Source organism: Sinocyclocheilus rhinocerous, unplaced genomic scaffold (genome assembly GCF_001515625.1).
Source record: "Sinocyclocheilus rhinocerous isolate Xijiao unplaced genomic scaffold, SAMN03320098_v1.1 scaffold712, whole genome shotgun sequence".
NCBI classification, from domain to species: Eukaryota; Metazoa; Chordata; class Actinopteri; order Cypriniformes; family Cyprinidae; genus Sinocyclocheilus; species Sinocyclocheilus rhinocerous.
Window position 1 is genome coordinate 151,735 of NW_015642789.1, and position 13,449 is coordinate 165,183.

A 13,449-nucleotide genomic window follows, 5' to 3' on the forward strand; every position below is an offset into this window, starting at 1 on the left:
CAATCAGCGGCGGCGGGGTAGTTTTCGTTCATCTCGACAAGCCAATGACGGCGCGCCTCACTGCCTGTGTCCCCCTCACAATGACCTCTGAAAATTAAAACAAAAGCTTGTCTTGTACGCCTCAAATCATGTGTCAGGCGTTTGAAAACTTTTTACTGAGTGTTTTTTTTTTGCATTTCCTCAAAAAATACATATTTTAAACACATTTAAACAAGGTAAGAGAGTGCAACCTTAAACTATTGTTCCTCCTTTAGAGACAAATTTTCTATAGAGACAAAAGAGACAAAGTATTAAAAGACAAATTTGGACTGCCACTACTTTTGTGCTGTGTGTCTCAGACTGGTCAGCCATGATATTTATAGAATTTAAACATGCAGATGCAAAGTTTATGTGGATGTTCACATTAAACCATAAATCATTAACACGATCCTAAATTATAAAGCACACAGGAAATTTTATATTACATTATTTATATTATTTTATATTTCACTCCTGTGATTTCTGTTCATTTTAACTGATGTTCACCCCATATGAACCATAACTAAATTTCAATAATAACAACGACAACAGCAATATTTATTTATTTATTTAGTGCAGGGCCTTTGAGAACTTCAAGGTCACTTTACAAAGGAAACAAAAAAATGTTTTGTAAATGTATTCTTTAAAAAACACTTTTAGTCTCTATAAACTCTACAAATCAGTTAATCAATCAGTCAGTGAAACCTCATGCTCTCAGATCAGGCCTTCTCATTCTTTTTCAAACTCAATCTGTGCCTCTTTTCTCCCCCACCCTTTCCCTGGTCAGGCCAGTGAGAAGGCATATGTGCTGGGTTGCTAATGGAGCCCACGTAGCCCTCTTTACGTGATCTGAAAGTCTTACCCCCATGACAGATGGGCCTACTGATAATGATGCTGAGAACTCCCCCCCCCAAACCACCAACTTGCTGTTACCATGGTGAGTAAGGAGGGGGACCATGGGACGTATAGAGGGGGCCAGGGGGTGCTTATTAAGACATTTACACTTAGTGGACACCAGGCCTGTAGAAAGTGTGAAAAGCTTTTAGAGGTTTATTTGAAAGGACTCGTATGAACATATGAGCGTGTGGAGCCAGTGCTGTCAGCAGTGGCTTTTATGTTTAACTGTAGATTGTTTCATATTAGTTAATATTGATGATAAAGGATTTTATGATGTCTCTTTTGTTTCTGTTGCTTTGATAGAGTATTGCAAAATTATCTACATTCTTCCTTCTCATACATAATGGTTGATGATGACTGTTTATTATTATATGACATGTTGTAGAGTTGAATGAAAACTGAGGGTAAACTTCTGTAGTTGTATGTGGAATATGTCTACGGGGAGGCAAGTCTAAACCCACTCACTCTCCTTCTTCATACACATGCACACGGCCTCATTACAATAACAATGGCTAACCACACTTTAGGGCGGAGCTTAGAGTGTGATTTCCAGGCCACTGAGCCAGGCTTCCTAAATGAGCTGTGTGTGTGTGTGTGTGTGTGTGTGTGTGTGTGTGTGTGGTGAAGGGCTTTTTGGTACAGCTGTCACCCTGGAGGGTGATATCAGGCAAGCCCAGCTAGTCTCCTTTTTTCAAGAATCTTGTGAGAAAAAAATGGGGGAAGGGACTGAGAGGAGAAAGAGCTAAAGTTTAGATGTGATAACAGTAACCAAATTATGACTGAACAATGAGTGATATTAGACACTGCACAACATAAATCAACAGAACAAATGGCAAATTAAGCATTTAACGATCTTTATTTTTGTGGGTGTATATTTGAAAAACTTTTGTAGTGTAAATGAAATACCCTATCCATCTATTTTATATCTACCTGTACAAATAATTATTTAAATTTTTTTTTTAGTTTTTAAAGAAAGTTTAAAATTAAAAGTATATTCTTTTATTTTATGTTATATAATGATATAATATAAATAAAAAAACAAACAAACAATATATAGAGAGAGCAAAAAGTCATTTTAAAACACATTTGCATGGCCAGACAAAATATTAAACATATACTGTCTGAACTTGCTAAATGTAGGCTTTTATTGTAAGTCTGTTTTGTCTGGCTGTGCAATATTGTTATATTGTGAAAAGACAAAGGCCTTTGATTGCTTGTGAACTAAAACCTCAAAAGTTCAATAAGAACTTTCAGGTTCCAGTAAACTTTGCTGACTACTAACACATCAAAAACAACGGCCTGCGTTTTGTGTTCAGTTCTTTGACACAACAGATATGCAGCTAATCTCTGGGAAAATCAGCTTAGCAGCTGTCCTAAAGTATAGGTTTTCTTGTTTTAGTGAGAGAATAAGACAAAAGTAGCTGAAAGAACAGGAGACAAGCTCTTTTCACACCATCCCTCCTGCTCTCTCTCTTTCTTTCTCACTACTGAACCCTCATCCAGAGTCTCCACCTGTTCCCATGCCCCACTATTCCCCTCACTAATTATTCATATTCTGGACACAAAAGTCTAGATTGGTGATCTTGACCCATATATGATGTCCACCTTTATATCTGAGTACAGAAGTCCCCTAAAAGTTGCTCTATTTAAATGTTGGCTAAGCCATTATGTAATTCTGTGTCATCAGGCCCTTAAATTTAATGATCCAAGTGGTGCTAATGGTATTTTGAGAGGGTCTGCTCAATTAGTGATCCCATGCAAATGGCCCTCACCCTTTCTCACAAAAATATCCATGTAATTAAGATGCCACCTGTGCCCAGTGATCGGAACACAGTAGCCATGGTCCCATGAAGTATGCTTGGAAATTATGGGCCAGTCAGCAACTCTTGTCTTGTTGCCAGGACTGCAGCCCTCCCTCCCTTTCAGGCCCAAAGTGGGGCTGACTAGACATCTGTATGCAAATAAACTAAATAGTATAGAAAGTACATACATCAGAAGGGTGGGGGGTGGGGGGGAGAGACTGCTTTCCCCAGCACTACAAAGACTAAATTGGTGGATATTGTGAGCATGCACAGCTGACTGGCTGGTTTGGAAATTCCTATTCAAATATCCATACTCAGTCGCCATCTGCAACTTTTCAGATAATAGTGATTCAAAGTAATCACTGGGTAGGCTAATTACAAAAGGTTGAGGCAATTATACAATTACATTTATCAATCTTATGTAAAATATTGGGGGTATTTACATGTATTCTATTATTACTTTTTCTTCACTTTTTAAGTTTATTTAGATTATTTATACTTTATATTTGTAATTTATTTTACATTAAATTTATTTTCATATTTTTAAATAAAAATCTATTAGAAAATCTAAATTTAGATTTTTTTTTTATATTTATACATTTTGATTTGTGTGATTTTATTTTTATATTTCCCAATTTATTTTAATCTAACTAGAAGTATGCTAAATGTGACTGCAACTTTTTTATAGTGCATCTTCAAGGCATAAAAGACTTTAAAAGAATTTAAAATAACTGTTTTCTATTTTAATATATTTTAAAATGTCATTTATTCCTGTGACAGAAAAGCTAAATTTTCAGCAGCCATTACTCCAGTCTTCAGTGTCACATGATCCTTCAGAAATCATTTTAATATGCTGATTTGGTGCTCAAGAAACAGTTGTGCAGTTGTGCTGCTTAATATTTTTTGTGAAAACTGTGATACATTTTTTTTTCAAGATTCTTTGATGAATAGAATTTTTATAGAACAGAATTTATTTGAAATAGAAATCTTTTGTAACATTATAAATGTCTTTACTGTCACATTCAATGTAAGAGTTAAAAAAAAAGTGACCACAAATTTTTGAACGGTAGTGTACATATGCTAATTTTCATCCACAAATTCATTTATATGATGACATGACAAGTCTTTTTTACAGAATTTGATCAGAAACACATATGTTCTGTCCCAAACTATTCACCAGGACCTCTGACAAGTTTTGTCAGCACACCAGGGAAGTAAATGCTTCCGGGTCGCATTATGATTGGACGCAGTGAATCGGAGTCACTTTGGGACAGCCACACCGGTCAATGCTTGACCTCTGACCCACAGAGGTGTTTTATATACAAGGGTCATGACTCGTGACATTTGTTGATCTCTTTATTTCAGAGAGCAGGTGCTGTAGGATAGATGACCCTAGAGAATGCCAGGACAGGGTCACTGAGGGTCACTTTGTATTTACTAGTTGTGACATGGCACACGTGCCATTTTCCCAAGAGAGCGAGAAATCAAGTCAGCGCTGTTGACAGTTCTCCTCACGCTCACATTTTTGTGTGCTCTGTAAAGTGCTGCACTGTCAAAACAATCGGGTTGAGCTTGTATAAAGCCCATATTCCTGAGATAAAGCACTTCCCTGTGTCCCTGCGCAGGACACACACACAGATACACACATTTAAACACCCTGAATTGAAGAGATAAGAGCTGAAATCTGGCTCTGCTCACTCTGGGCAGAGAATGAGAGGTGCAGATTTGCAGAGGAGACCACCCGAGGTAAACTCATTAAGAGTCCAATAAAAACCTTCTGTCGGGACGGCAGGACTCCCACAGATACTCCAGTGACAATACCATTAACAATCGCAGAGAAAAGAGAAACCCACAGACAAAAGAGCCCTCTAATTAGCAGAGCACTTCCAAATGACATATGCTCCTGGAATCGGGAGTGAGGGATAAGGGAAAAGTAGGAAAAGAAGAGAGTGATGAGGAACTGCCTCAGGCGTGTAGACAGCAGGGCCTGTGAATGACTCCTGTGCCATAAAGGCAGCACAACAGGACCTGAAAGCCTATCAACTGTACCGCCGAACTGAGATAAGCAACGCATCAGTCTGTGGTCATTCTTTCTTTTGTCTGCACAATGGATGCCGGGATGACATAACGGACTCCATAGGGGAAGCGGTGATAATGTGCGCTTTGTTTTGCGTTGACATTCCTCACAGATTAAATGAAAGAAGATTAAATATTGAAAACTGAATAATGCTTGATGTATTTGAGGGAAACTCTCTGTCCTTTAGTGCTTTGTGACATCGGATAACCTCTCTTGATACAATCCCAGCGGAATCTTTGATGCGTGGATGACATTTCATCACAACACGCAATGACAGAACCACAGAGCCAGACATAATTCACTGTGCTTCACACATCTACACACATATAATGATCAAATAAATTCATGTAAATATTTTACAATTCACTATAACCAAGGTAGGACCAAATATAATGAGAGAAGTTTTTATATTGTGTTAAATATGCAATTATATTACACTGGATATGTGTGTGTTTGATTTAGAAAAATGTATTTGCAGAGACAATCATGTTACATCTCTCCCGCTGGTACTAATCATTCCTGACCAGACTGTTGCCAAGCAACATGCAAAATACATGACTGAACTGTGTAATGCAAATATCATAAATGTAGGCAAAATATATATGCATATGCACATGCATATATATGATATATAGAAACATAATATATATATATATATATATATATATAAAATACACACACACACACATATACACACATACAAACAAAGAAAAACAAGTAGATAGAATAGAAAAAATAGAAAGCAAGTTTTTGTTTTTTGTTGTTGTTTTTTTTAAATAAAGAATAAAAAAAAAAAAAAAAAATACACACACACACACACATATACACACACTGTTATTAGTATCACTGCGTTACTATTATAGTGTTTATTAATATTTAGATTTTTTGTTTTAGATTTTCTAATGTTTATATAGTTTTTATTACATTTGTTTTATGATTTTAGCTGGTTTAGTTAACTGTAATAACCCTGATATATATATATATATATATATATATAATAAAGGAGACAACATACTATTTTCTGTTAGTAGTTAGTGGTCCATGAAAAAATAAATAAGTTAGTGGTTAGTTAGTAGTTAGTGGTCCAAAAATACTGGCTTGAATACTGATCTGAAGACATTGAACTCACATTTATGTGGCATGCGACCTCTCGAGGTAAGATTCCTCTTTGACCTGACATTCCTTTAACCTTACAGACACAGTTTGCTGAGCACATGTGTATCTCTTACAGCTCAATGAAAGCTGTGAGCTCTGTCCCTTTCCCATGAGGTTAATGAGTGTTCGGTCCAGCTGAGCAATGCTTCAATGACATCACTGAATGACATTATCTAGGCTGCAAGTCAATTGGTTCTGCTGTACAGTTTGTACTTTCTAATTTGCAATATCTTTTTTTATGTAAATGTCATTTTAATTTAATAAAATGGCTTATAATGATGCAAGTAATGTAGTGCATCTCAGTCAAAGTATGAACATTTCCATTCACTTTGCTAGACTGTCAGCTGTTCTAGTGCATTTGCATGATTATGTCAAGTTGACATATGTAGAGACAGAAAGAGGCTCCTTTCACTGTTCCAAATTTGTGCACTTTGTGGTTCTCTACAGTGTGTTAAAAAGCTTACTGGAACATTATTTCAGGGTTAGTTTACTACAACTAATCCCATTAAAAATAATAATAATAAATTGTGTTACTTAAAAAAAAACCTTTAACTGAAATAAAATGAATTTTTTTTTTTTTTTTTTTTTTTTTTTTTCTTCAGGTAGTTTCCAAAGCAAGATTTTGCATTTTCCTTTCGTTTACCAAAAACTGAAAATAAAACTAAACTAAAACTAAATAGACATATTCAAAAAAAAAAAAGTACTAAAAATGACAAAAACAACAAAATTACTAAATTTAACTAAAATAAAAATAAAAACTGAAAATCTAAAGATAAAGACTAAGTCAAAATATTAATAAAAACTATAATAGCATCTCAATGATACTAAAATAACTGCATTACTTGCGTTATAGATTTAATTATAGACATGCAGAGTGAGATCTAAAATCTAAAACCTGTAAATAAATTAAATTAAAGTAAAAAAAGAAATGTTATGACGTAAAAGGAATACAAAAATGTTCACATTTATGGACAGGGTTTAAATAATGCAAACTGTTTATAAGTGAGTGTTTGCAATCTTAGTTTAAACAGAGTGAAGCTGAACATGGCTCTCTAGCGCCACCTCTTGATACGCGAGACTCTGTTTTATTAATAATCTGCCCCCTGCTGGAGAAATGAGAACGTCCCTAAAAGTCTGTCAAAGGGCTTGCAAATCAGGTTTCAACTTGAGTATGTATTTATGTTTGTTTGAATTTCCTTCATGTTTTGACATGCACTTTGGTGAAAGCCAGTCTCTTCTATGTATTGACCTGAGCAACCTCAGTTTCGCATGAGCGTCTCATCTTTTAAATCCTTTCAATATTGAGAGAGGGAAAAACACTCTATCCTCATTAGACTGAACTTTTATTCTCTTCTCTCCCTCATATTTATTTCCTCCTCCATGAGATGCCTTTCATCTTTTCCACGGTCTGAAATTGTCCTGTGACAGACTGTGTGTCTGTGTTATTTGTCCAATGATTTGTCTAGTGTCATCCTCGGCCATTGTTCACATTCTGTCTAGAGGTATCTCTGCTTCCTTTGTTCCCTGAATGCTGGCAAACCAGTCTATTGCCTCTGCCAGCTTGAAATATACAACAACAGAATCCAAACAACAAGGTAGAACAACAGATTTGATCCGTGTGGACAGAAAACTTGTACATTAGCTGAGAAAATGCTAACCACACAAGCAATTGCATCAGGGATTAGTAAGGAAGAAGCATCTCTATTAGTTCCCAGTCTTTATTATTGGTCATCAATAAGAATGTTGTGAGCTGAGCTTGTTCCCCAGGCAGCATACTGAATGGAAATATTTTTCTTTATTAGTTCAGAGGCCAAGAACTTTTCAAGATCACATTCATTATGCAAAGAACATGCTAATCACTGCCTGTCATCTCGGAAAATTAATGGCTACAATTGTGTTCATTTGGATGTGAATTCCAGGGCAGAGCAGGACCCTGTGACCGCAATCAGTCTGAATGTGCTTTTGGAGGCTTCACGCTACAGAGATGATTAATATCTTCATTCATGCATACAAACATCGTAAGCAACTTTAAATTCAACACAGAGATCTTATTGCCTTATCACTCTCAATTTTAAACATTATCCTCCTTCAGAAAATTGTTCATCATTCTGTTTGTGCGAAAGCATTTGCATTCAGCCATTTTCATCTGTTACATTGTCATTTACTTTGAGCTCAACACGCTCAAAACAGTGGAGATGATTGTGGACTTCAGGCGAAACCCCCCAGCACTCCCTCCACTCGCCATCATGAACAGCACTGTGGCTGCAGTAGAGTCATTCAAGTTCCTGGGCACCGCACCATCTCACAGGACCTGAAGTGGGACATTCACATTGACGCTATTGTAAAAAAGGCCCAGCAGAGGCTGTATTTCCTTCGCCAGCTGAGGAAGTTCAACCTGCCACAGGAGCTGCTCACACAGTTCTACTCGGCCGTCATTGAGTCTGTCCTATATTCATATGTAACAGTTTGGTTTGACTCAGCTACCAAATCAGACATCAGGAGACTAGAACGAACAGTCAGTACTGCTGAGAGGATTATTGGTGCCTCAAAGATCTTTACACCTCTAGAGTGAGGAAAAGGTCAAATCACTCTGAACCTCTCACACCCAGCACACTTCCTCTTTGAACTGTTGGCGGCGATACAGAGCACTGAGCACCAAAAAAGCGAGACACAAGAACAGCTTTTTCACCCAGGCCATATTCCACCTGAACAATATGTACATGTGCACATTCACAATTCTGTCTATTGATATTTTCTCTATATTTAATTACCATATTATATATTTTTTATTTATAGTCCATTCTCTTTATTATTAGTGTTTTATTTCACTTTATTACCTTAAAGTATATGCATGTCTGCACTATGTCTGTACTTTGTGTACTGGAAGCTCCTGTCACCAAGACGAATTCTGTGTGTGTGTAAACACTCTTGGCAATAAAGCTCTTTCTGATTCTGATTTAGCTTGTGTCATTTAGAACTGTCTAGCTCACTGACAAATCATGTGAAACATTCAAAGAGAATCTTTACTATGAAAATGCAAATGTTACATGTACAATTACATGTTACATCATAAGAGACAATTCTGCAAAATGCTCAGTTAATCTAATCTCCCTTTAGTTTGTTTCACATTATATTTGATTCATATTTAGATACAGTATCATGTTAAAATATTGCAGTATACAGAAAACAGAAAGCAAAGCATATAAATGAAATGAAACCCAAAGATAAAAGAAATTAGAAATAAAGTGTTTGATTATAAGAATGAATTTTCATTTCAATGTTTGATTCACATTGCCATTACATTTATTTTATTTTAATTAATTAATTATTTATCTATTTTATTTTATTCAGTTACGTTCATTTCTTTCACTCCCTTTCTACTTTCATGTATCAAAACTTTCTGAAGTATATTCATATTTAGGATTATCTCATATTTACTTACATGTTTTTGCTAGATTAAACAAACCCATATAGGAAAAAAATGACAAATTAAATATTTTTGTTACATTCTCTTGACAGTAATGAAATGGAGACCAAATAAAAATTCTGCTTGGATTTTTCTCTTTCTTTTCTTTTCTTTCTTTCTTTAGATTTTTTTCTCTTTGAGTGCTAGATTTAAGAATAAAAGGAGGGAGAATGTCATCAGATGTATTGCTTTCAAATAATGTACTGCATTTATAATTTTCAATGACAAGTTTTTAGTCATGCAGAGACAGATAATATATTTTTTATATAATTATAGTTCAATCATGACAACTCTCGGAAGATTTAACATGGTGATGGATATGACAATGTTAATGTATTTGGTCTTGGCGGAATAGATCTGCTACGCTGCTGCTGAATTGCTGCTGCTGTTGGTTATTGCTGTAGTTGTAGATTATTGCTGCTGCTGCTGCTGCAAGCAAGTACAGGAACTTGCTACTGCCAATGCATACGGCGATACGGTGCCGTGAGTATTTAAGACATTCTGCTGCTGCACAAATAGCATATAAAATAACCCCGTAGCAGATCTATACAGGTGGAGCTGGGGAAGGTGGAGGGTTTCAGAGAAACTCTGAAAGCGTGCTGCAGGAATCTCTAGTGAATGCTAAGCAGCCATATAAATGCAAGGCAGTAAGCTCATTGGCTGCATATGCAGCATGAACCAATCAGCTTGTGCCAAGTCGTTTAACTCTCTGAATATCATCAGTTACATTTACAACCCCTCGGCCTGCGCCATCTAGAGTTTCATGACTGAACTATATATTTATAATATCAGCAGTTATGATTTGATTTTTTTGAACAGTGGTGTTTCATTCTAAAATATTATGAATGCAGTTGTGGCTACTTATATGTTTATGGCACCTATAATCAGAAAATGTTAGGTTTATTGTTATTTTTATATATCAGCCAATACATTTTTCACTGCAGGGAGTTCATTAAAGGAAAATAACCTGTTTGCAAACATTATTAAACACATAAGTTTGTTTAATCAGTAAGGGCTGTTAATCAGAAATAATTATTGAACAAGAAGCCTTATGATTTGAGATTGGTTAGCAATATCTTTTCTGCACTATGGCAATGGGCCACAGTGAGAGCACCCCTAAACCAAATCATACCCTGAAAGTTATGGTCCATTGCACTCTGTAATAACACTCAAAATGTGAAAATTAATCCATAATGTCCTAAACCGCAAACACACACAGGCACTCAAGTGTAAAACTAACATGTCCACATACTAATGCATGGACACTTTCAATACATCAGTGAACCCTACAGCCTGCTGGAAAACATCTGCACGTAATAAATGTGTTATTGAGGCACCACTGTTGTAAATCCATGAGGCCTGTTTATAGAGCGAGAGTACAGACTGCTGCTGTTAAAGAAATAAGGAGAAAATAAGAGAGAGAACATTTTAATGCAATCACTTCCTGGCATTACTGAAAATTGGCTCAGCACCACTCATTTGTGCATTGGCAAAGAGGTGCTAACACGCTGTTTTTTTATTGGCTGGAAATTATTTCAAAGCCCACAGGGTGGAAAGATGAGTTTACAAAAAAAAAAAAAAAAAATTTAAATAAAATAAAAAAGCCTTAAAGAGCCTTATTTGATAAATCATCCCTGAAATAAGAGAAGGAATCTTGAAAAAAGATTTGCAAAAAGCTTGGGCCAGTGAACACGACTGGAAAAGAAAGCATCAAAAATTAAAAACTGTTTGAGTCCCAGGGTTCCAGTTATAGTTATAAAGTTATAGAGTTATAAAGATATACAATTAAGACGAAAATGCTAAGATATTACATTTTTAATGAAAACATATAAAATACAATGTACACAATGTAACTAATGTGGCTAATAATAATGTTCTATTTCACATTTAAGGATTATAACTCGGTAAACATTTTCTAAAATGTATTTATTTATCCATCCATCCCTTTGGCTCTGCTGGCAGTTTCTGAGTGACCAAATTGGTTTGAATCTGCTGAATAAGTTACATCTCCTTGCTTCTATAGTCTGAATCTAGTAAATGTACATGTAACATCTGTACAGCTTAAGATTTGTATGTTTAATGCATATTTTCAATATTTTTTCTATATTATAAGACCAATAGAGGCTGATAAAATGTGCTTTTTGCAACATTTATTTAATAAGTTTTAGCTGTGGTTATAAATACACAGATCCTCACTCATAAGGGTTAGTGTGAGAATCCAGCATGTGATGAGACACACTTTGAGGTTGTACCTCAACATGATGTTCTCAAATTTCAGCATGGAGCATATGGTGGAGCTGTCTGGCCCTGCATCACTCAACCTACATTTCTTTTGTGCTGTGCCTTTCCTCTGTCCTTGAAAAGGACACTGTGTCCTGTTTTGCAAGTACATCTGAAGGGATTTGCTTTTACCACTCTGAAGAGTTTTCACAACTTTTTTTTATATACAGGTGCATCTCAATAAATTAGAATGTCGTGGAAAAGTTCATTTATTTCAGTAATTCAACTCAAATTGTGAAACTCGTGTATTAAATAAATTCAATGCACACAGACTGAAGTAGTTTAAGTCTTTGGTTCTTTTAATTGTGATGATTTTGGCTCACATTTAACAAAAACCCACCAACTCACTATCTCAACAAATTAGAATACTCCATAAGACCAATAAAAAAAAACATTTTTAATGAATTGTTGGCCTTCTGGAAAGTATGTTAATTTACTGTACATGTACTCAATACTTGGTAGAGGGTGGGTTTTTGTTAAATGTGAGCCAAAATCATCACAATTAAAAGAACCAAAGACTTAAACTACTTCAGTCTGTGTGCATTGAATTTATTTACTGTAATACACGAGTTTCACAATTTGAGTTGAATTACTGAAATAAATGAACTTTTCCACGACATTCTAATTCATTGAGATGCACCTGTATATATGCACAGTCACAGAATACTACATGTGCATAAGCAACATGTGTTGGCATAAATTAAATCATTATAAGTGCTTTGGTCATCCTGCCGGACCATGTGTTTATCTCACAGGAGAGGAGAACAGAAAAAGTGTTGAAGAAAAGGACATTTTGATTATTTGATTTATTTGATAATTTTTGTTGTATGTTAAAAGTACTTCAAATAAATTTGGTTATGAATGTCAAGGTTTTTGAGTCTCAATCAAACACCAAAGTGTAAGTAAATAAATCAATGCAATTGAAATAGTATTTAGGATGTCTTGTTCAATGTCTATGACTATGGTTGAGTTGTCATAAATAATTGTTATTTTATTTTATTTATTTATTGTATTTTATTTTTGCTATAAAAAGTCTACAGACCTCTTCAATTTTCTCAATGCTTACTTCAATGCATATAAAATGTATATATATATATATATATATATACCGGTATATTAAAAAAAACATAAAATTTCTTAGCAGTTACTCTCGCATTGATCAGCCTTTTGTTGAAGTACAGACCCTGAAAAGCAATTTTACTTAAATTTTGTGTTACCAAAACCATTTTAAAATGACTTTTGAAAAGTGGTATCAAGGGCACTAAAAGGCCCTTTGCTTTGAAATATAGACTATGACATATGTACTTTTAAGGCTGCTTTTTTTTAAATTTTGCTTTTTAATTGAAAACTTTGATTGATTTTTATGTGTTGTCAGCATTTGTGCTTTACTATGTCCTGCGTCAAATACTTACATTTATATTAAATATGAATCAAAGCAGAATAAACAAAAACAAAGTACCGTATCAGGAACACACCATGTGAATTGAATTACAGACAGTGGGGTTTGTGACCAGCTGATGCTGTTCAGGAACCTTTGTGTTGAGAAGATGGAAGCTATTTCTGTTTGTTCTGTCTGCAATCCAGTTTTCAGTTAAGGACCACAAGTTAAAGTGATAATTCACCAAAAAAATGAAAATGTCACCCTCATGTCATTCCAAACCCGTATGACTTTCTTTCCGATGTGTGTGTGTGTGTGTGTGTGTGTGTGTGAGAGAGAGAGAGAGAGAGAGAGAGAGAGAGAGAGATTATATAGT